This window comes from Lactuca serriola, chromosome 1 (assembly GCF_051521515.1).
Source record: "Lactuca serriola cultivar US96UC23 chromosome 1, Lser_US96UC23_V15, whole genome shotgun sequence".
Lineage (NCBI taxonomy): Eukaryota > Viridiplantae > Streptophyta > Magnoliopsida > Asterales > Asteraceae > Lactuca > Lactuca serriola.
This window is the reverse complement of record NC_136408.1, coordinates 62,609,032-62,630,998: the sequence shown is the minus strand read 5'-3', so window position 1 is coordinate 62,630,998 and position 21,967 is coordinate 62,609,032. Positions and strand designations below refer to the sequence as shown.

At 39.6% G+C, this 21,967-nt stretch overlaps 1 pseudogene; it reads right to left on the bottom strand.

Moving 5' to 3' along the window:
* Positions 1–16,516: 16,516 nt before the first annotated feature.
* On the bottom strand, positions 16,517–19,621 carry LOC145056181 (uncharacterized; annotated as a pseudogene).
* Between the last annotated feature and the right edge of the window lie 2,346 nt (positions 19,622–21,967).

The following is a 21,967-nucleotide window of genomic DNA, read 5'->3' as shown; positions in this document are numbered from 1 at the left end:
AGAGTTCTTTTCCATCGGGCAATCTTTTTTTTGAAGTGCCCTCTCTCACCGCATTGGTGGCATGAATGGCTAGTACTAGCTTTGGTGACGGGATTGCGGTGTTTAGCCAATGTTATGTGGACACGAGTGCCTTCCTCGTTACTCCACTTTGAAAACTGCTCATTAAATCGTTCAACGTTACAACTAATCTTGTGGGTAGGGTTAGTCCCGATGAAATGGACTTGAGTGATGGGTCGCGCCGGTGCTCCACAGTCACGAGCATGGTGCCCTATGTTTAGGCAATTGCAACACTGCATCTCATGGCAAGCCCCATGATGATGGAAACTACACCTATTACACTTCGGGAGTTTTCCCTCGTATGGCCTGCTCGGTACAGGAACGGCTGGGGTTTCCACTTGCTGTTGTTGTATAGCCAGCTTTTGGGATCTCTTGCGTTCCTTCCGGGCTTGACGCTTTCGTTTCTTGTTTTCTGTTTTTCGGCTTTGTGAGCCTGTGACTGAACTGTTTGACGACCTCCTGGATGGATACCATGATTGGAAACTTCATTCCCATCAGCAGCATTGACTGTGCTGTTAGCGCTACGGTGCGCAAGGACCGCGGTTACGGCAGCCACCACGGCAGCTGTAACTGTTGTTTGAAAGGTAGCGGCGTCCATAGTAAAAGCTGAGGTTTCACTGATCGACTGATTGCTTCCGAATGACGACATGATTCTGTAACATGAAAGGTAAGGATTTTGTGAGCGGTTCTGGTTGACCCTTATGTACTTAGATTGTTCATGTAAAGAGTAGAAGTATGTTCTCGAAAGTTTGACCTACATCCCTATGATGCAGTCCTAGTATGGAATGGAAGTATGTTCGCGAAGGTTTGACCTACATCCCTATGATGCAGTCCTAGTAATGAGTAGAAGTGTGTTTATGAAGGGTTGACCTACATCCCTATGATGCAGTCCTAGTACGGAATGGAAGTAAGTTCGTAGAATGGTCTCAAGACGTTTGTTGTTCAAGCCGAGGTATCGTGGGTTGGTGAATAACAAGATCCAACCACTGAAAGAGACTTGGAAATGTCTCCGGAGATAAATCACTATAGTCCAATGACTTTACTAAAGCATGTTTCTGATAGACTCCAATGAGAGTATGATAAGAGTACTTTGAATAAAGAATGACACAGAAGTTAGCCGGCTGTCAATATCTTAGATACTCATGACGTAAAGGTTCAGGAAAATGACGTTGTAAAGGTCTTACATCATATCCAAAGAAGATGGTTCCTGACAGCATAAAGACCTAACTAGAGTACTTACGGTACAAGATAATTTCATAGAAAATGCCACATCAGGCATAGACAGAAAAATATGATTCCTCTATATATAAGGAAATAAAGTAAACCGTCTAGTACTGGCGACGGTCATCCCTCTGGTGAACTCTTAGCTCAGCCAATTGACGTTCCATGTCGAGTAGGTGTCTGTTGTACACCCTATGCCGTACTCGAAGTTCCAGGACTTTGGCTCGTGATTCAGCTAGTGTTTGCAGCAGGGTTTCATGGTTTCTCTCTGATCTCTCATGAGCATCTTCTAGACGAATGGTGTGGAGGGTATGCATTCTAGCGTAGGCGACTATTTCTGAAATTAAATGTAGGGCTGTCCTGCCTTGAATCTCATTTCGGGTCACTCTGCGGACCAAGATTGGCAAGACTCTATCTGCTGAGCCCCCATTGTTCAAGTCGTAGAAGCTTTGGTCGCCATCAAATGGCATAGACTGATTTTGTCCTTGGCTCCATGTTTCCAAGCATTCCACTCACTCAGGTTCGGGTCGTGAAAAGCCGGACGAGGTTTAGGAATTAGAAAGGGAGCTGCTCGGGGTAGGTTCTCAACCTCTGGTTCGGAGTTAGCATCATACGAAAGGTCTTCATCATGGTGATCATTCAAGGGGATAGGATGATCATTCTCTGGTTCTTCTCCAAACCAATCAGCTATGACTTGAGTCGGAAGATACTGGATGTCAAGGGGATGGAGTCCAGCTATGATTTCTATGCGAGAATTTAGGGTAAGAGAATAATTATTAGACGAACTATCTAGATAATTATTTAGAAAACCTTCATTAGTTACATCGCTATTTGTGAAGTGCATACCGGCTATGTGTAATCTAAACAGGATAGACCTTCGAATAAGTAATCTTAACTCCAAATTCGCACAGAATAGGGGTAAAGTAAAATTTTCACAGATTCTTAGTCTATAACATCCTAATTACAGATTCTCAGGCTATATCTTCCCAGTTTTGACCATATGTCTCTAAGCCCACTTATGTTGCCCAACAATCGTAATTCTTTTGTACTGTCCTAGTGACACGGATTTTAGTATGAATGCAGCACGTATACTTACTTAAATATTTTACTATTTAAAGTATAAACTCTTGGTCAGAGTATTTTTAATCCCTTATGTATTTATAGTTAGTATATCTTTTATGGGTTGATATACTTAATTCACTATAAACAATGCTCTGATACCAATCTGTCACACCCCAAAACCAAGAACGGCGGAAACGTTCTGTGGCGGAGGACGTCATGTATAATATCAACAACAATGTAAAGTAGTAAACAAGCAACAACATCATCCATTGCATTAATAATATAATTATTATACAAATGTGTTCTATCAAATTTTGATAAACACTAAAGCATAAATCAAAATGAAAGATAAGTCTTGAAAAAGCTCCATCTTCCTTTCTCCTTGCATCGGTACCTGTCTATGATGACCTGAGGATACAAGTAATTTTGGAAGCGAGTATCAGCTTTGAAGTTGGTGAGATCATAAGTATTTAGTGTTTGAATTTGTAAGTAAGAATTTGTAAGTATATGTATTGTAAGCATTGAAAGTGTATATGAACTGTAAGTGTTTGAAAAACCCTAGAAATCCCTATGATTCCTACTAGTATATGAAGGTGTCTTCTACCAAGAGCTAGCTGTTCTGAATGTAGTCTTCTACCAAGACCTAACTGTGCTGAAAGTGTATCTCTTGTAAGAGTATGCATTTTCCCAAGTATAACTATCATTATCCAAAAATATAGTTTCTACAATTCCGTGCGTCGCGTGAATGTTCACGAAGTGAATGTAATGGGAAAAAGAAATAGTACTATGGTGTAGTGCTATAAGAACTACTGTCGTACTAACTACCTTAAACCGTCTTTGTATTAAGGAATTATGTGATAAATTGCACCATACTATAGACTGGTCACAACGACAACGTATAGTCGAAAATAAGGTATGACGTTTGGCACCTGCAGACCTGCCGGTCCTGCTGTAGCTAGCAGCAAGGTGTAGGATAGTCAATCCAGTATAGATCTATACGCAAACTTATGCTCTCCCTTCAAGAGACTCTGGCTACAACCCGGGGCATGACAATTAAGGCATGCTTCCATACAGTGGATCACAATTTTATTGGCGTATTAATGTAAGTGTAATGTAACGAACTGTTCTATCTGTTATGTATGTGCTCTCTACCTAGCAAGTATAGTAATGTAATGTAACGTTCTAGAAAGTATTGACTCATGAATGAACTGACTCATTGTATGATATCGTGTCCTAGTAATAGTTCTAGTATCTTCCTAAACTACCCATATGGTAGCTTACTAGTAATCTAACTGGTACGTATGAACATGGATGTATACCCTTGCTACCCAAGGGCATATGATGAACTGGAAGAACCTTTTATGACTATATATGTACACATGATATACAACTAATATTTAAACGACTTTCGGACGAATACCTGATATCCCACCAGACCACATCTCAAGCACGAAAATGAAATAGGGTGGATAGCCTTCCTAAGTCTTTTAAACATTTCTTATATAACTATACATATATAGGCATGCAATTTATAATATAAAAGCATAAATAAGTTTTGTAAGACATTTGAAACATAATTGTAATTTAAAGAAAAGATCGACTTGATGTCAATCTATAAAACAATTTGAAGGCATAAGTTTGATAAAACAGTTTAGTATAAGGAAACATTTGTTTGAAACACAATCTTAAATAAGTTTGAAATGTAGTATACTGAGTACAAGGTACAGTGTAATAAGGAGTTTAAAACATATAAAATGTTTATAAAAATCATTTGAAGGAAAACTATTTGGTAAAACGGCTAACGTGTAGTAAATCATTTGAATGCTGCATATTAATCACATGTGATTGATGTAATAACTAGCATAATTCTACTTATTAATCACATGTGATTGATATAATAACTAGCATGATTCTACTTGTATCCCCCCCATAAAACATTTAAAAATAGTTTAAAACATTAGTTAAGGAGTATGAACTCACCTGCAGTAAGTGACTTGAATTGAATGGACTGTTATCGTACGGAAGGATCAGACAAGTGCTTGGTGTCAAGTGAAGACTTAGACACACACAATGATCCTAATTACATATGAAAACATATGTATATAAATAATTAGTGATTAAAACACTAATTATACAAGTAATAACATTTAAGCGCGAGGAAAACACTTTTGGTCAAGTGCTAGGAGGCAAATGACCATGTTCTTTGGAGTTTACGGCCCAGGGGAGTAAACTCCTGGTCGTAAACTCTCAACCAAGGCTCTAAATGGTGCTTAGAATTATTACAACTCTAGTGGGGAATTGTTTCAAGGCTTAAACAAGTGTTTGGGTGGCATATTAAGTCCTTTGGGGAGTTTACGGCCCATAGACCATATTTCCTTGGAGTTTACGGCCGTAAACTCCCTTGGGAGGGTGATTATGGTGTTTTCTAACCTCTAAATTAACTAGGAACAAATCTAGGCTTTGGTACTTGTCTTTAGAAGAGTTTATGGCACATTTGGCACAATTTTATGGAGTTTACGGCCTTAGAACCTTTTGGGCCGTAAACTCCCTCACTCTTGGTGTTCTAAGTGTTTTAACTAGTCCAAAACTCATTTAGGTACATGCCCAAATTGGTCTCTTGGCTTAAGGAAGGAGTTAGGGTGTCATTCGACCCCTTTATAGGTGTTTACGGCCTAAGAGTTTGTCTTGGCCGTAAACTCCTTTTTCCTTGTGATTTCTTATGTTTGCTAGGCTATAAACACTTTAGGGTACTTGTCCTAATTTAATCTTAAGCCTTAGGAAGTGTTTCAAAGCATTTTGGCACTAAAAACTTGGAGTTTACGGCCTAAGAAGCTCCTTGGCCGTAAACTCCCTTGTAGCCATGATTCGTAATTGTTTTGTGGTATAAAGCATGAATTGGAGGCTCTTAGTTCGAGTTCTAAAGCTTTGAAGGTCAGTGGAACCCTTAAGGACCTTAAAATGGAGTTTACTCCCCAAGAACGTTCTTGGGTGGTAAACTCCCGAGTCTAGTCGTTTTGATATGTAATCGATGTTTCTAAACATAATCTAAGCTATATAACATAACTAGATCGAAGTACTCACAATTTGGGATAAAAACCTGAATATCCGTGAGAGAGAATATTGACTTTTCTCTAAATGGAATTCAACAAATGAACCAATTTGGTTCAGAATTCTATTTATAGTCCTGAGATATTTTTGGCAGAAAATATTTTTATTCCTGGAACGAACTCTAATGTCCTAGAGTCTTGGAATAACAGTGTTGCAAAAAACCCTAGTGCATCCACTCTCCTAATATCTCCTTAAGTGTAAAAATCCTGAAAACTGCCAAACTTATACTCGAAATCTGAGTTTTCACTGTAACTCTTCTACTTCTATTGGCTTGATATGGTTTGTTCAGAATAGAAATTTTGGGTTGTCACATCATCCCCCTGTTGAAGGGAATTTCGTCCCGAAATTAGAGTTTTAGCAAGGAAGTATGTACGAATGATCGAGTCGTGAGGAGGAAACTTCCTAATCGATTGGTTCTAGCGCACTTAAGTGAAATCGGGTTCTCGGTTGGCATTCCAACAAACCTTCACTAACTGGCGACGACGTTTCTTCGTTTTCTTGACCTCTCGGTCGAGGGTCACTACGGTTCTAATACGAAGGCGAGATCTTCGATTCTCGTTCGAGGGTCATAACTTCTTCATCCGACATCCGTTTTCGCCCATCTTTTTCTCGTTACGCTACTCGCAACGAGATCTTCAATTCTCGTTCAGGTCGTGTCGGCTAAAAATCGCTCGATCTAATATTCGAATTTCGGGTTGTACACTGCTACTCCGAAACTTCGAAAAATCATAACTTCTTCATACGAAGTCAAATTTGGGCGTTCTTTTTATCGATGTTCTTAGTTTAACATATTCTACGACTTTCGTTTAGATCGCTAAGGCTAAATCTCGTTCTATCGTAAATTCACTATTCACGCTTCCCGATATCGTGGCGGTTCTGTCGTGAAACTTCGACGGGTCATAACTTCTTGGTTATAACTCGGACTTTGGCGTTCTTTATATCTACGGAAACCTTGAGACATATTCTACAACTTTATCTAGATATATCGGGATTACCTCACACTTTAATTTTTGACACTCATTTTTATTCTTTATTAACTATACATTTATAATTAAATAATAAACACATAAACACACATAATTCACATAATACTCAAATTTTCCATCTTTATTACTTCAAAAAGAGTTACAAGAGTTGACCTAGACTATTACATTGACAAAAATTCTTAGCCCTAAAACCTGGGCGTTACAATTCTCTCCCCCTTAGGATGATTCCGTCCCGGAATCATGCATTAGCAAACAAATGTGGATAGCGACTCATCATGTCATCCTCTGTTTCCCAAGTGAGATTCGGCCCATTCGAATGCTTCCATCGGACTAGCACTAAGTCGACCATCTTGCGTCGTAACTTCTTAGTCTTACGGTCAACAATTGCTTCGGGCTCTTCGATCAGCCTTTTATTTTCATCCATCCTTAACTCTGAAATTGGAATTATGTCGGCAACATCTCCCGTGAATTTCCTTAAATAACACACATGGAAGGTGTTATGAATACCATTGAGTTCTTCGGGCAATTCCAGCTTATAAGCTTGGTTCCCAATCTTCTGAAGAACTTTGAATGGTCCAATGAACCTTGGACTCAACTTTCCTCGTTTCCCGAATCGTATAAGTCCCTTCCACGGTGAGACTTTAAGCAAAACGGAATCCCCAACTTCGAAAGTTATTGGTCGTTTTTTCTTGTCAGCATAGCTCTTCTGACGATCCTGAGCTGCTAACATTCTTTCCCTAATCACCTTCAACTTCTCAGCAGTCTCATGGACTATCTCGGGGCCCATAAACTGCTTCTCTCCGGCTTCAAGCCAACAAGACAGCGTACGACACTTCTGTCCATACAAGGCTTGGTAAGGTGCCATCTTGATGCTCGAGTGAAAACTATTGTTGTAGGAAAATTCTACCAGAGGTAAGTGCTCGACCCAATTCCCTTGGAATTCGAGGGTACATGCTCTCAGCATATCTTCCAACGTCTGAATCATTCTTTCGCTCTGACCTTCGGTTTGCGGATGGTAAGCAGTACTCAAACACAACTTTGTACCCAACTCCTCTTGTAGACTCCTCCAAAACCTCGATGTGAAACAACTATCACGATCTGATACAATCATAAGAGGGACACCATGAAGTCTTATAATTTCCTTCACGTAAGCATTTGCGAGCTTATCCATAGACCACTTCTCGTTGGCTGCTATGAAGTGTGCACTCTTTGTGAAACGATCCACGACTACCCTAATCATCTCGTGACCGTTCTTCATCCTGGGCAGTTTAGTCACAAAATCCAAGGTGATGTTTTCCCATTTACCTATGGGTACAGGTAAAGGTTCTAAACTCCCATACGGTTTCTGATGTTGTGCCTTAACCCTCGCACATGTTATGCACTCGGCCACATACTTCGCAACATCGAGTTTCATCGTCGGCCACCAGTAGTAGGGTTTTAGGTCCCTATACATCTTAGTGCTACGGCGACAAATCTACTACGAACCTTTGAATCATTTCGTCTATCCAAGCCCAAAAGTGTTTGCGTAAGGAATATCATGCATTCCTTGCACACATCGTAGATACGAGACAAGAAGTAAAGGAAATTCGGAACATCCCAGAAATACGTGACTTTCCCGACATCTTTCTAGAAGAACTACCGGGATTACTACCGCAACGCCAAGTCGAGTTCAGAGTCCACTTAGTGTCAGGGGCTACGCCAGTAGCCAAATCTCCTTATCGTCTGGCACCAGCAGAGATGCAGGAATTTTCCTGTCAGCTTAACGAACTTCTCAAGAAGGGATTCATTAGGCCAAGCTTCTCATCATGGGGAGCACTGGCCTTGTTCGTCAAGAAGAAAGACAGATCGTTTTGTATGTGCATCGACTATAGGGAACTCAACAAGCTTACCGTTAAAAATCGTTATCCCCTACCCCGAATGGACGACTTATTTGATCAACTTCAAGGAGCGAATTACTTCTTGAAGATAGATTTACGATCCGGGTATCACCAGTTACAAGTGTTAGAGGAGGATGTTCCCAAGACAGCCTTCCGAACTCGTTATGGACACTACGAGTTTGTGGTGATGCCGTTTGGATTAACCAACGCACCAGCTATATTCATCGACCTGATGAATAGGGTGTGTCGTACTTACTTGGATCAGTTAGTTATCGTCTTCATCGATGACATACTTAACTACTCCCGAAGTAAGGAGGAGCATAGTCAACACCTACGAAAAGTCTTAGAAACATTACGAACGGAGAAGCTCTATGCGAAGTTCTCTAAATGCGAGTTTTGGATTCGAAGAGTCGAATTTTAGGGCCATGTCGTTAGCGAAAACGGAATAGACGTGGACCCTTCTAAAATTAAGGCTATTGAGAACTGTTCAGCACCGAAGACACCTACAGAAATTCGTCAATTTCTAGGTCTCGCTGGCTACTATCACAGGTTCATACAGAACTTCTCTAGTATCACAAACCACTTACTACACTGACCCAGAAAGGCGGGGCATTTGACTGGGAAGAGAAACAAGAGAAGGTGTTCCAAACGATGAAGCGATCCTTATGCACCGCACCAATACTATCCCTCCCAGAAGGAATAGAAGACTTCATAGTTTATTGCGATGCATCCAACCAAGGGCTCAGATGTGTTCTAATGCAACGAGGTAAGGTCATAGCCTACGCCTCGAGACAGCTGAAGACACACGATGTCAACTACACCACACATGATATTGAGTTAGGAGCAGTTGTGTTTGCTCTAAAGATCTGGAGACATTATCTGTATGGTACAGAAAGCACTATCTTTACAGACCACAATAGCCTTCAACACATCTTTGATCAGAAGGAGCTTAACATGAGACAACGACGGTGGATCGAGCTACTCAATGATTACGAATTCAAAATTCGTTATCATCCAGGCAAGGCCAACGTAGTAGCTGACGCCCTTAGTCGGAAAGAATATTCTGGTCGTAGAGTCAAATCATAGACTATGACAATCCATTCACACTTGTCCACACAAATTAAGGAGGCTCAGCTCGACACTTTGAGACCAGAAAATGTGGTAAGCAAATCCCTGAGAGGAATGGATAAGAACCGTGAAAGCCAGGGTGGCGGGGCGTTATATTTCATGGACCGAATCTGGACACCGAAACACGGTGGCTTCAGAGACGTGGTCATGACCGAGGCACACAACACGCGATATTCCGTTCACCTAGGTTCAGATAAGATGTATCTGGATCTTAAATAGTTATACTGGTGGCCTAACATGAAAGCAGAGATTTCTACCTTTGTGAGTAAATCCCTTACTTGCACCAAGGTTAAGGCCGAATACCAGAAACCATTAGGTTTACTTCAGCAACTGGTGATACTAAAATGGAAATAGGAGCGGATTACTATGTACTTCATAACCAAGTTGCCCAATACAACGGGTGGAGTTGATACCATTTGGGTGATTGTCGACAGATTGACCAAATCCGCGCATTTCCTACCAATCAAAGAGACTGACAAGATGGAGAAACTAACAAGAACATACATTAGGGAGATCGTACGACTTCATGGTGTTCCCATATCCATTATCTCCGATAGAGATAGTAGGTTGACTTCGAGGTTCTGGCATTCGCTACAAAGTTCCCTTGGGACGAGGCTGGACATGAGTACAGCCTACCATCCACAGACCGACGGACAAAGTGAGAGGACTATCCAAACCTTGGAAGATTTGTTGAGAGCCTGTTTGATCGACTACGGGAAAGCATGGGATACTCACTTAACCCTTGTCGAATTTTCCTACAACAACAGTTACCACACAAGCATAAAGGTTGCTCCATTTGAAGCCCTCTATGGCCGAAAGTGTAGATCCCCTCTGTGCTGGGCTAAGGTGGGTGACACCCAGTTGGCTAAAGGACAAGTTCCCGATAGCACTCTCACGGGTCTGGAAATCATACAGGAAACGACATAGAATATCGTTCAGATCCGTGAACGATTGTAAGCCTCTAAATACCATCAGAAAAGCTACACAGACAAGCGAAGGAAACCTTTGGAATTCAAGGTGGGAGACCGAGTCCTTTTGAAAGTCTCACCCTGGAAGGGCTTGAGATGCTTTGGAAAGCGTGGAAAGCTAAATCCAAGATACGTAAGGCCTTTGGAGATTCTTGCTAGAATCGGCCCTGTAGCTTACAAACTCAATCTACCTGCGTGAACTCAGTAATGTACATCCTACTTTCCACGTCTCAAACATGGAAAAGTGTCTGTCTGACGAGACTCTTGTAATCCCACTCAACGAGATCGATTTCAACAAGAGCCTCAACTACGTGGAAGAACATGTAGAGATCATGGGCCGAGAGGTCAAGCAAACGATACAAAGTTGTATCCCGATTGTGAAGGTTCGCTGGAACGCCAAGTGAGGACCTGATTTCACATGGGAGCACGAGGATCAAATGAAATTGAAATATCCTCATCTCTTTACTTAGTTATTTGTAACTACTTATTTGCTTAAACTCTAATTTCGGGATGAAATTCCCTCTATCGAGGGGTTGATGTGACAACCCTAAATTTTCTTTCGTACAAACCCTACAGTCCAGAACTTCACTTAAAAGTTAAATACTTTTCTGCTAAATTTTAGCCAGTTTAAAATCCGTTTGAGTATTTTTATTAACTATTCATGAAACGAACGGATAAAAGGATGTGATTTCTAGACCGTCGGGATAGCAAAGGAACAACCATCACCTTGAATTGGTGTTCACTGCCAAACAAGGAAGGTTTGGGCTGTGAACTCTCATTTGGCCGTGAACTCATGCCTTAGGCATGAGTTTACCCCTCATTCCTTTTATTCCTAACTTCCACCCTCAAGAACAATAACCATTCTCTCTCAAGTAGCATCCCGTTCTTCACCCGATCGTCCGAAAACGTAAGTTTTTGTTGACTTGATTTCTTGTTATACCCTGTCACCTAGTGTTTATACATAATTTCATCCATTCATTATTGATTTTCACTTAGATCTTCAAAACATAAAGAACACCAATAACACACACTAGTGTTCCTGGACCCTAAACACCCAATCAAGCTTCTATCTTGTAAGTACACTTTCCCTAGCTTCTTGTGTGCTTAATATGAACTTGATAACACTTGAAAATCATCAAGAATCATAAGAACAAAGGAGTTTACGGCCAAGGATATTCTTGGGCCGTAAACCCTTCTTAAGGTGGTTAAATGGACACTAGTCCCTTCCTAAGCCTAGGATGCCAAACTTGATCCTTCCTAGAAGTGTTTAAGACCTTAAACAGCAATCAAAACATGTCTTCAAAAGATTTTACGGCCATAAACACATAAGGATATGGTCCTTAGGCCGTAAACTCTACAAAGTAGTCTTATTGTGCCCCTAATGCTTTCCTAAGGCTTGGACTTGATCATTGGATGTGCAATCATGACTTATAAGACCTCAAAACACAATTCGGCACTTAGTACCATGAGTTTACGGCCATAAACTCATGGGGAAATGACCATGGGCCGTAAACTCCATAAGGAGTGGTCCTTGGGCCATAAACTGCAATGCCATGCCATGCAACCCTTTAGGTGCAACCCGTTGGTACCTATAACACTTGAACCATAGTGTTTCCATGTCCTAGGGTGTTTTAACATGATTAATTAGTTGTTAAATGACTAATTAGATAAATATATGTTTTACTATATGTTAACTCGGATCATTGTGTGTGTTCAAGTCCTCACAGGACACTTAGCATCCTTTACCGATCCTACTATCGCATCACTCATTTCAGGTGAGTTCATACCCCCTAAACAACCTTTTAAATGATTTTGCATGCTTTTAAATGCTTTTATGGGGGGAGATACAAGTTGAATATCATAGTTATCATATCAAACACATGTGATTAATAACTATCAAACAGATGGATTTACTATACTTTCAAACTGTCGTATCAAACAAACTACTTTTAAATTGTTTTATAAACTTGCATTCAAGTCTTTATTGTTTATCATTTCAAACCTTTTAATTGTATTACAAAAACCTCTTTTCAACTTATGTATTGTTAAAAACCATATCTATACACTTATGTAGTAGGTATATATTTATGTATTTGATAAGATGGTTGTGACTTCAGCTCCAACAACAACACCTTGTTTAGCAAACGTGTATAAACACACATAGACACTTCAGACTACATTACTAGTAAACTATAATAGGTATAGTTTAGGAGATACTACTTACTATTACCATTACAATTGGAACATACAAGAGTCAGTTCATTCATGAGTCTATACAAATGTACTACATACTATCTGAAGAGATACTATTACATACTATATGAAGATATACTATTACATACTATATGAAGAGATAGCCTTACATACTATATGATGAGATACTATTACATGTTATATGAGTAGATACTATTATATACGTACGGGACTAACCATTCTACACCCAGTTGTTAGCTACAGAGGGAACATGCACATCGACGGATGTCTACGGTTAATACTATTCGACAAGTTACTCTGCCATGTTTAAGTACCGAAGGATAATATTCCAATGATTATATTATTTTCCCTTTTACTTTTATTGAGTGACACTGTCACTTAAACAATGAGGTAGACTATATATTTATTTATATTAATAGTTACATGGGGAAAAACCTTCATTCATACGGAGAAGCAAACCTCCAAAACTATCGGGTCTTGGTAGAAGACTACTTTTTATACTAGTAGGAAATATGGGATTTTCTAGGGTTTTCACACTTATACGAACTTTTTCATCAGACAGTTACAAGTCTTTTCCTTACAGTTTTACAAATCAAAGACACTAAAATACTTATGAATTCACCAGCTTAAATGTTGATCTATGCTTTCAAAATAACTTGTATTCTTAGGTCATCAGTCCACAGGTACCGGTGATAGGTTTTTGGAGAAGACGGAGCACAGACAAGACTCGTCTTTTATTTTGATCATTCATTTTTTTGTCTATTACATTACAAAAAAATGCACATGTATTAAAATTATATATTTAATGCAATGGATGATGTTTGTTTACTTGTTTACTATTAGTGTGTTGTGATACTATACATGACATCCTCCTCCCCAGAATGTTTCTGTCGTTCCTAGTTTTGGGGTGTGACAATCGAAATCATCCTTCACTCCTTTGCCTCCCTGCTACAACCAGTTCCACATGACCTACCACATGAATAAGGAAGAGGTCACTTTGAGCAAACTTCAAGGCTTGCTTAGAACTGATGAGATCAATCTCAAGGATAATTCAGTTGCATCAACTCCTGCTCCTGCTACTGCCCCTGTCTTGGAAATAGGGAAAGGGAAGGGTAAGAAGAGGAAGGCTTCCTCAAAGGGAAACCACAGAGGAAAGTCCCAAGATGGTACCTCTTCTAGTGGAACCAAGGCTGGTTCTGCTAAACCCAACTCTAACCCTAAGGAGACAGAATGCCACCACTGGCACAAGATAGGGCATTGGAAAAGAAGCTGCCTAAAATATCTGCAAGCTATCAAGGATGAGAAGATCAAGCCGTCCTTCGCAGGTATTTATACTATTAAATCTAATGATTCATCGCATGCTATTTCTTGGTTTCTTGATACAGGATGCGGTTTTCACATATGTTCTGATTTGCAGGGACTAAGAAGAAATAGGGATGTGGAGCGTGAGAAGATAAACCTAATCATGGAAAATAGAAAGATCGCCTCCTGTCACCAAGATTGGAGTTTATTCCATAGAGCTTAGTAATGGAGTAAGTTTATATTTTAAATAATTATTGATATTCGCCAGATATGGCAAAAAACATTATTTCATTTCATGGTTTATATAGACAAGGATTTAGATATTCATTTGATAGTGAAAAGGGTTCTATTTATGCTTATCTTAATAGTGTTTTATATTTTGAAGCACTGCCTTGTAATGCAATATATGAGACTATGATGGTTATAGATAACTTAGGAAATGATGTGTTGTGTGTTGACTCTTCCAATAGTATGAAAAAGCATGCTTGTGGCATTGTCGTCTTGGACATGTAAACAAGAAACGCATAGCCAAACTCCAAAAGGATGGAGTGTTGAAGTCATTTGACCTTAAGGACAATGACGTATGCGAGTCTTGTTTACTTGGAAAGATGACTAAGTCACTTTTCTCTTGGCACTTGTGAAAGGGTTGAGGGTTTATTGGATCTCATACACACTGATGTGTGTGGGCCCTTTAGATCCACCAAAAAGGTTGCGAACCGCTTCTATGTGACTTTCACCGATGATTATAGCAAATATGGGTATATCTACTTAATCAAGCACAAGTCAGAAACCTTTGAAAAGTTCAAAGAGTTTAAAGAAGAAGTGGAGAATTAGTTGGGCAGGAAAATCAAGATGCTTTGATTCGATCAAGGAGGAGAGTACCAAAGTCTTGAATTCCACGACTACCTCAAGGAATGCAGAATTGTTTTGCAATTGACGCCACCTAGGACACCGCAGTTGAATGGTGTTGCTGAGAGGCGTAATTGGACCTTGCTAGACATGGTCGTCCATGATGAGTCATTCTTCACTATCTATCTCATTATGGGGTATGCCTTAGAGACTACCGCCCATATCCTTAACTTAGTCCCTACCAAGAAGGTTTCCAAAACACCTCACAAAATGTGGACAGGGAAAGCTAGCTCGTAAGCACATATCAAGGTTTGGGGTTGCGAGGCTTTCGTAAGCCGATAGACTCACGACAAACTCTAACCTCATAGTGAGCGGTGTATTTCCATCGGCTACCCGCAAAAGTCCTTTGGATATCTCTTTTATAGACCGAGTGAAAATGGTGTCTTTGTTGGGAGAAGAGGGGTTTTCCGAGAACGAGAACTCATAATCCAATGGGACAGTGGAAGGCACTACTAGAAAAATAGCCTTTTATGATGCTCATTGCGTGTCATAAAAGGCTCAGACGATGTACAAATGCACGTCAAGGAAGGCCATGTCATTAAGAAAGACGACGCACATTTACGACGCGCAATTACGACGCGTGTTTACGTCACGCAATGCGTATCAAGGAAGGCCCTGTCATAAAGGAAGACGACACGCATTCGCGTGTCGTAACCTTACGAAGCGCTTGTTAATGACACGCAATGCGTATCAAGAAAGCCCCTATCAAGAAAGGCCATGTCATAATTGAAGATGACACACATTTTTGCATATCATAATTTTAAATGTTTAAAAAAATATTATTTATAGATTTACTAATTTTCAAATTAAATTTGTATTTAATATCTCATAATAGAAAATAAAATATACAAAAAATACAATCCATTGCATAAAATTTAATGTCATACAAATAATCGTTCAATAAAAAGATAAAACAAATCAGTAGAGTTGTAACAGAAATTTACAAACTAATAGTTCTAATAACCTAATGTGTGTCTCACTATAAGCAAGATTTGTGCTGATTTTTTTAAATGTGTGCCTCACTTGTCTCCACTCTTCCTTAGTAACACCATTCAAGGACTCTAAATCTATGAACTTGCTCAAAGTACCTATATTGCCTGCAAAAAAAAAAAAAAAAAAAAAAAAAAAAAAAAAAAGTGTGAAGATGGATTATTACATTGTAAGAGAAGTAAAGAACCTTGAGCTTCCTCCAATGGGACACATGGGTAGTCAGACTTGATACACTTTGCAACATGTATATCTCCTAATGTAAGATCAACTTTATTTCTCCAACTGGAAGGTCATATGAACCTCTTTAGTTTATCCTTAAAAAGAGAAACATAAAGTAAATTATTAGATTATTGATTTATTTTGACAAAAGTAGTCGAAAAATATGAAATACCTGACCAAAGCCAGCATTTACAAAATGATTCACAAATGTAGCTGCCAGGTTTTGCTTGGCTGAATCAACATTTGCACCAACACTTGCCCGCCCATCCAGTAAGTGGGGCTAAATAAAGAGAAATCAATTGTTAATTATAAATTATAAATTATAAATATGATATAAAAATTATGAAATGGTCCAACCTTATATATGTCTTTGTCCATGACTTCAATATATCGAGCAAGGGTAACCAACATTATATGTCTTTGGGAGATTTGGTCACCAACACTTACCACACTATTATAACCAACATTCTCTACTCTTCTTTCCTGATCATTAACTCTGCTGAGGTGAAGCTTTAGCAACCGCACCACCACCACCACTGCTACCCTGACTTGCTTGGGTTGCCGGAGCAGCCGCTTCGCCGGCATATGCAGGAGTTTGCTGGGGGTAACCACCACCATATGAGCCTCCATATGCTGATGTTGCCTGCTGCTGCCCATACGCTGCTTGGCCATACCCAGCAGCACCACCGCCATAAGGAGGACGCTGACCGCTTGCATCCACCAGCCCATAACCACTATAAGGAGTTGGTTGGAGATAGCGACCACCTTGTGGGGCAGCATTAGGAGACTGCTGTGGCGGCGGCTGTCCATAAGCCGGTGGAGTAACAGGAGGCTTCTGTCCATATCCACCATATCCAGAAGGCGGCTGAGCCCCATAGGTACCATATGAAGCAGTAGCAGGCGGCGGAGGCTGAACATAACAAGATTGAGCTCCAGATGCAAGTGGTGGAGCTTGAGCAGACAGTGATATCACCTTGTCCACCATATGAACCAGTTTGACCAGTTTGACCATCATATGTTTCATTATATCTAGCTGTTGGATTACCATACCCTTATTGATCGTATCCTTGCGCATAACCAGATTGTGAGTACCCACCATACCCATCTTGACCGTAACCTTGACCCTGCTGACTGTACCCGTAACCAGACCGATCTGTTGCCGCCACGCTGCTGCCAGGTGGTTGGGTTTGGGGAGCTTGTTGCTGGTTGTAGTAATCATAACCACCAGCAACAGCAGCTCCCGGTGCAGTTTGCTGACCGGACTGGACCCAGCCGGCGGCATATCCGGCTGAACGAGGGTAGCCGCCGTATTGGGGTTGGGAGTATTGAGCGGGCTGACCAGGGTATGCACCTGGTTGCATGTAACCATAGCCTTGTTGTTGCATTTTGGGTCCGGGTGGGGCCCAGGTGTTTGTCTAGGGTCGAGCTTGGTAGCCTTGCTGTGAATATCCTCCCCCACCGCTTCCCATTGAGTTTCTCGGACGATTCTGAATATGACAAAAGTCATCATAATATCAAATTAGCCAAAAAAAACATTTCTATAAACATGCATGGTAAAAATTAATTAACATAGCATATACTAGTAATTTTATACACTCATATAGATATGGTAGGGAAAAAATAGCATGGAAAGCAATTACATGTTACAAGTAATCAGTAGCACAAATATTATTATTATTATTAGATTATTAAGGCACATTAATTAATATTGATGATCATATATCATGACGGGGTTTAGTGGCCTACATACCGTACTGGTCGGGTGGTATTACCGAGCTTACTCTAGCAGTAGAACACAAGTGAGAAGAAGACCATCCTCTCCCTATTCGAAGTGAATGGGTACAACAAAAACAGCAACAACAACAACAAAAAAGGAGGCAAAAAACTATACAATATATGATAGCAGAGTATCATTCTTGTCCAAAGAAATACTTATGGTTTATAAAAATGGTGAATAACACCTATAAATAGTGTGTTAGGAATTAGGCAATTAACATCCTCAATCAAACCCCAATATGCAGAAATCTCTATAGCAATGATATATTTGCAGTTCTTCTTGAAAGAGATTTAGAGCCATACCAATTTCAAGTTGGTGTCACCAAAACTCCGACTACCCCAACACCCACTGAATCATCCTAACATCAATATCAGCAACAAGACATAATATTCGAGTCCTTAAACCCTTTATATGCTTAATAACTATATCATATATCCATATAAACACAAGATTTATCATATTCATGACCAAGTATGTAAAATATATATATATATATATATATATATATATATATTTCATTGTTAGAACCCCTAGTAAGACACACTCATCAGTTAATTCTGACAACTATAAGTATAGATGACGAAGTTCCAACTTCCAAAAGCCCTACAGAGGCATTCCAATCCAATATACAAATATGCTCTCTTCTTTTCATTATGCAATATATGTATCTGCATGCATTTACCATTCAGACAGTTGTTCATTCCAAAGAGCAGCACCAACATAAATCTGCAACCTCAGATTGTACATGTAGAATATAAGGAATAGAAGCACGTGGTGGAAATTTATCAAGTTTATGGATTATGGTATAAGATGATCTCAAAATACATATATTCTACAATAACAGACCAACTAAGAAGGGCAGAAATGGGAGGTGAAAGAACCTTTAACTTAAGGATACCCAATTTGTCTAAAATTAGCAGAAAGTTCTTTAAAAAAAACCCATTTTAAAGAGTTTCATTTTGAATCATGCAGCCATTGGATTCACATATTGAGAAATCAAAGTATACTATGTTATCCAAGTAAGAATAAAGATGCTATGTATACTGAAAAGAAAGTGCAATCTAGCATACAGTTTCTGAAACCAAGCTGATGCTTGGTCTCCTTGTAAAACTGCACATACTTCACTGATTACTTCATTAACCAACTGTTTTGCAGCCTCAATCTGCTCACTGGATCCATCTATATGTACTATCCTCTCTGTTGAATTATCACCAGGGGGTGGGTGTAGTGGTATCACCTGATAACAGGTACAATAATCTTTTCAGCTATAATCATTTCTCTTGTCAAGCGTAGTCCTCAAAAGAGAGACTTTAACACTCGATATAGAAGATAGGCTCATAGAGAACAGAGAAACTTAAATAGACCTGAATACGAGCTCATGTACTGGCTTGCATATTCTTTATGGTCTCTTGCAAAGCCTATGTATCCTCATCATCCCCACACATCTCTTCATCAGCCTCAAAACGTGTTCACAACGTTATGTAACATCTTTATAATTACAAATCACATACTTCAACCTCATCAAAATGTTAAACATTTTCATCTATAATAATAACTCTTTTGCTCAAAAGAAAGTTTTTCACTTGAAATGTAAATGGAACATAATCTCCCATGAATGAAATTCAGCAGTAAAATTAAATATTGTTTCAGACAATTTTTTGATCAAAAGAATATATGCCCCTTTCTTTAGCATTGACTTGTACCTAAACATAAAAAAAACTTGTAATTAGAAAAAAATACTCTTTGGGGCATTTTACGAAACACCTTATGTGCAGAGACAGAGAGAGGTACCACTTTCGCCATATTATCCATCTCCATAACAAGTGTGTTTCTACATATAGAGAAAATAAAATTATCCAGATTCCATAAGTAAAAGAGGATGATTTGATTAAGAATTTATTTGACATAGCGAGTCAGTATTCCAATCTTGAAACACGCTCGTGTTTAGAAAACACATCAAATTGATAATACCCAGGTAAAGAACTTACAGGCGTTAGAGAAGCGGGAGTTGGGAGGAAACGTTGAAGGAAGACAGTGAGGTAGAGCCGATGGATGGTTCCTAGTGTTTGCATTTGATACGTTTGGTTTCCTCGCACCGGATACGGTAGAGCTTCTTAAAAGAGTACAACGAATCATGCATAGTAATGTTATATCCCCTAGATCTTCGGATGTAGTCTTTAAAAGAATTAGTTTTACCATTCCAAAAGGCTTAGCGGCACAACTTGTTTCCCATTTTCCATCTCACTCATTGTATGATGACTTTTAATTTGAATACAATCGAATTGATGACATGTTTAGGTTTTGCTTGGGATCGTTGGATGACGAGGTAGTTGTCGTAACTATTGATTCAGCATGTGAAGCATCGATGTGATGGCGTTAGAAGGTTTCAGGTTTTTTCTCATAGAGTGATGGAAGCAGAGCATAGTAGAAGGGTGTGATGGCGGTAGTGGAGGCGGTAGGTTGCTCGGCCGTAACAAAAGAGGATAGAGAAGAAGAGGGAGAATGACGATTACCTTGAAGATGTTTCATGATCGATAGTGTTTGTGTGTGGAGGTCATGAGGGGTAATCAAATACAGATATGAGCAAGAAAGCGTGTTGAGAAAGCGGTACATTCAACTATTCAAACACAGTCATGATCGATGATTGTTGTAGAGGCCAGAGAACACCGAGAGCTTCGTTCTTGAAAAAAGCCCTAGCAAGAATGGTTCCTGCAATTTTGTGGAATTTAGGATAGTTAAAAAATAACCCCTGCATTCTATTCTAATATCGAAAATCAAGCTCAATTCAACATATAAGAGAAGCATCGAACTTGCTTCTGCGTCAATCGAACGTAGGGCTTGTAAGGAGAATGGATTTTCGACTGGTGAAAACAAGGGAGAAAAGAACACAAGGCGGGGTTTTTAACTTTTGGGATTTTGTTTCCCCCCTTTGTTATTAACAGAGAGCACGTGTTTCCTAAAAAATTATAAAACGACATGCTTATACTTCACACTCTTTTTAATAAGTGCCCTCCGTGTTTTTTTTGTGACACAAATTTAGGGGCACGCAAAAATGCGCTTCCAAAATTCTTCAAATTTCTAAAGATCTGACAGCTTTTTTAGGGCACACACTTTTGTGTATCATTAATCAGTGTGTGTCGTAAATTGCACGTCGTAAAAGGTTGTTTTTCTTGTAGTGAGGCAAATCGATCTTCAAGAGATTCAAGAGTCGAGGGATGAAGGAACCTCTAACGCTGACACTCAACCTGAGGAGGAAAATCTGGTTGAACCGATTGATGAGTCATTACCTCTTTGACGTTCCAGTAGAGTTAGTGTTCCATCCGTGTTGTATGGTTTTCATATAACTAGTGATGGTGATATGTATATTAGTGATAGTACATTAATAAATTTGGACAAATCTAACAGCTACATGGAAGCCATGGCAAACTTGTAGTCTGCAAAGTGGAAAGAGACAACTGATAGCGAGATTTAGTCCATGTACAATAACCAAGTTTGGAGCTTGGTTGACCATGTACCAGGTCGTAAGACGGTCGGGTGCAAATGGATTTTCAAAAAGAAGACCGACATGTATTGTGCATACTTATAAGGTGTGATTGGTTGCGAAGGGCTTTACTCAAACTCCCGGATTTGACTATGAAGAGACCTTCTCACCAGTTGCGAAATTAAAGTCTATTAGGGTGATGCTAGCCATTGTTGCATTTCATGACTGTGAAATATGGCAGATGGATGTCAAAACCGCTTTCCTTAATGGAAAGTTAGCTGAGGATGTTTACATGGCTCAGCCAGAGGGTTTTGTCAATGCGAAGCATCCCAATAGAGTGTGTAAGCTTGAGAAGTCCATTTAAGGACTAAGGCAAGCATCTCGTAGATGGAATCTTTGTTTCGATGAGAAAGTCAAAGAGTTTGGTTTTCTGCGAAGCGATGATGAATCATGTGTATATGTCAAAGCCAGTGGGAATATAGTAAGCTTCCTCGTATTATATGTCGATGACATACTACTCATAGGAAATGACATCCCGATGCTACAGGAATTAAAATCCTGGCTCGGGAAGTGCTTCGCTATGAAGGACCTCGGAGAGGCTACCTATATTTTAGGAATAAGGATAGTGAGAAACATGAGTAAAAGACTAATAGTACTTAGTCAGAATA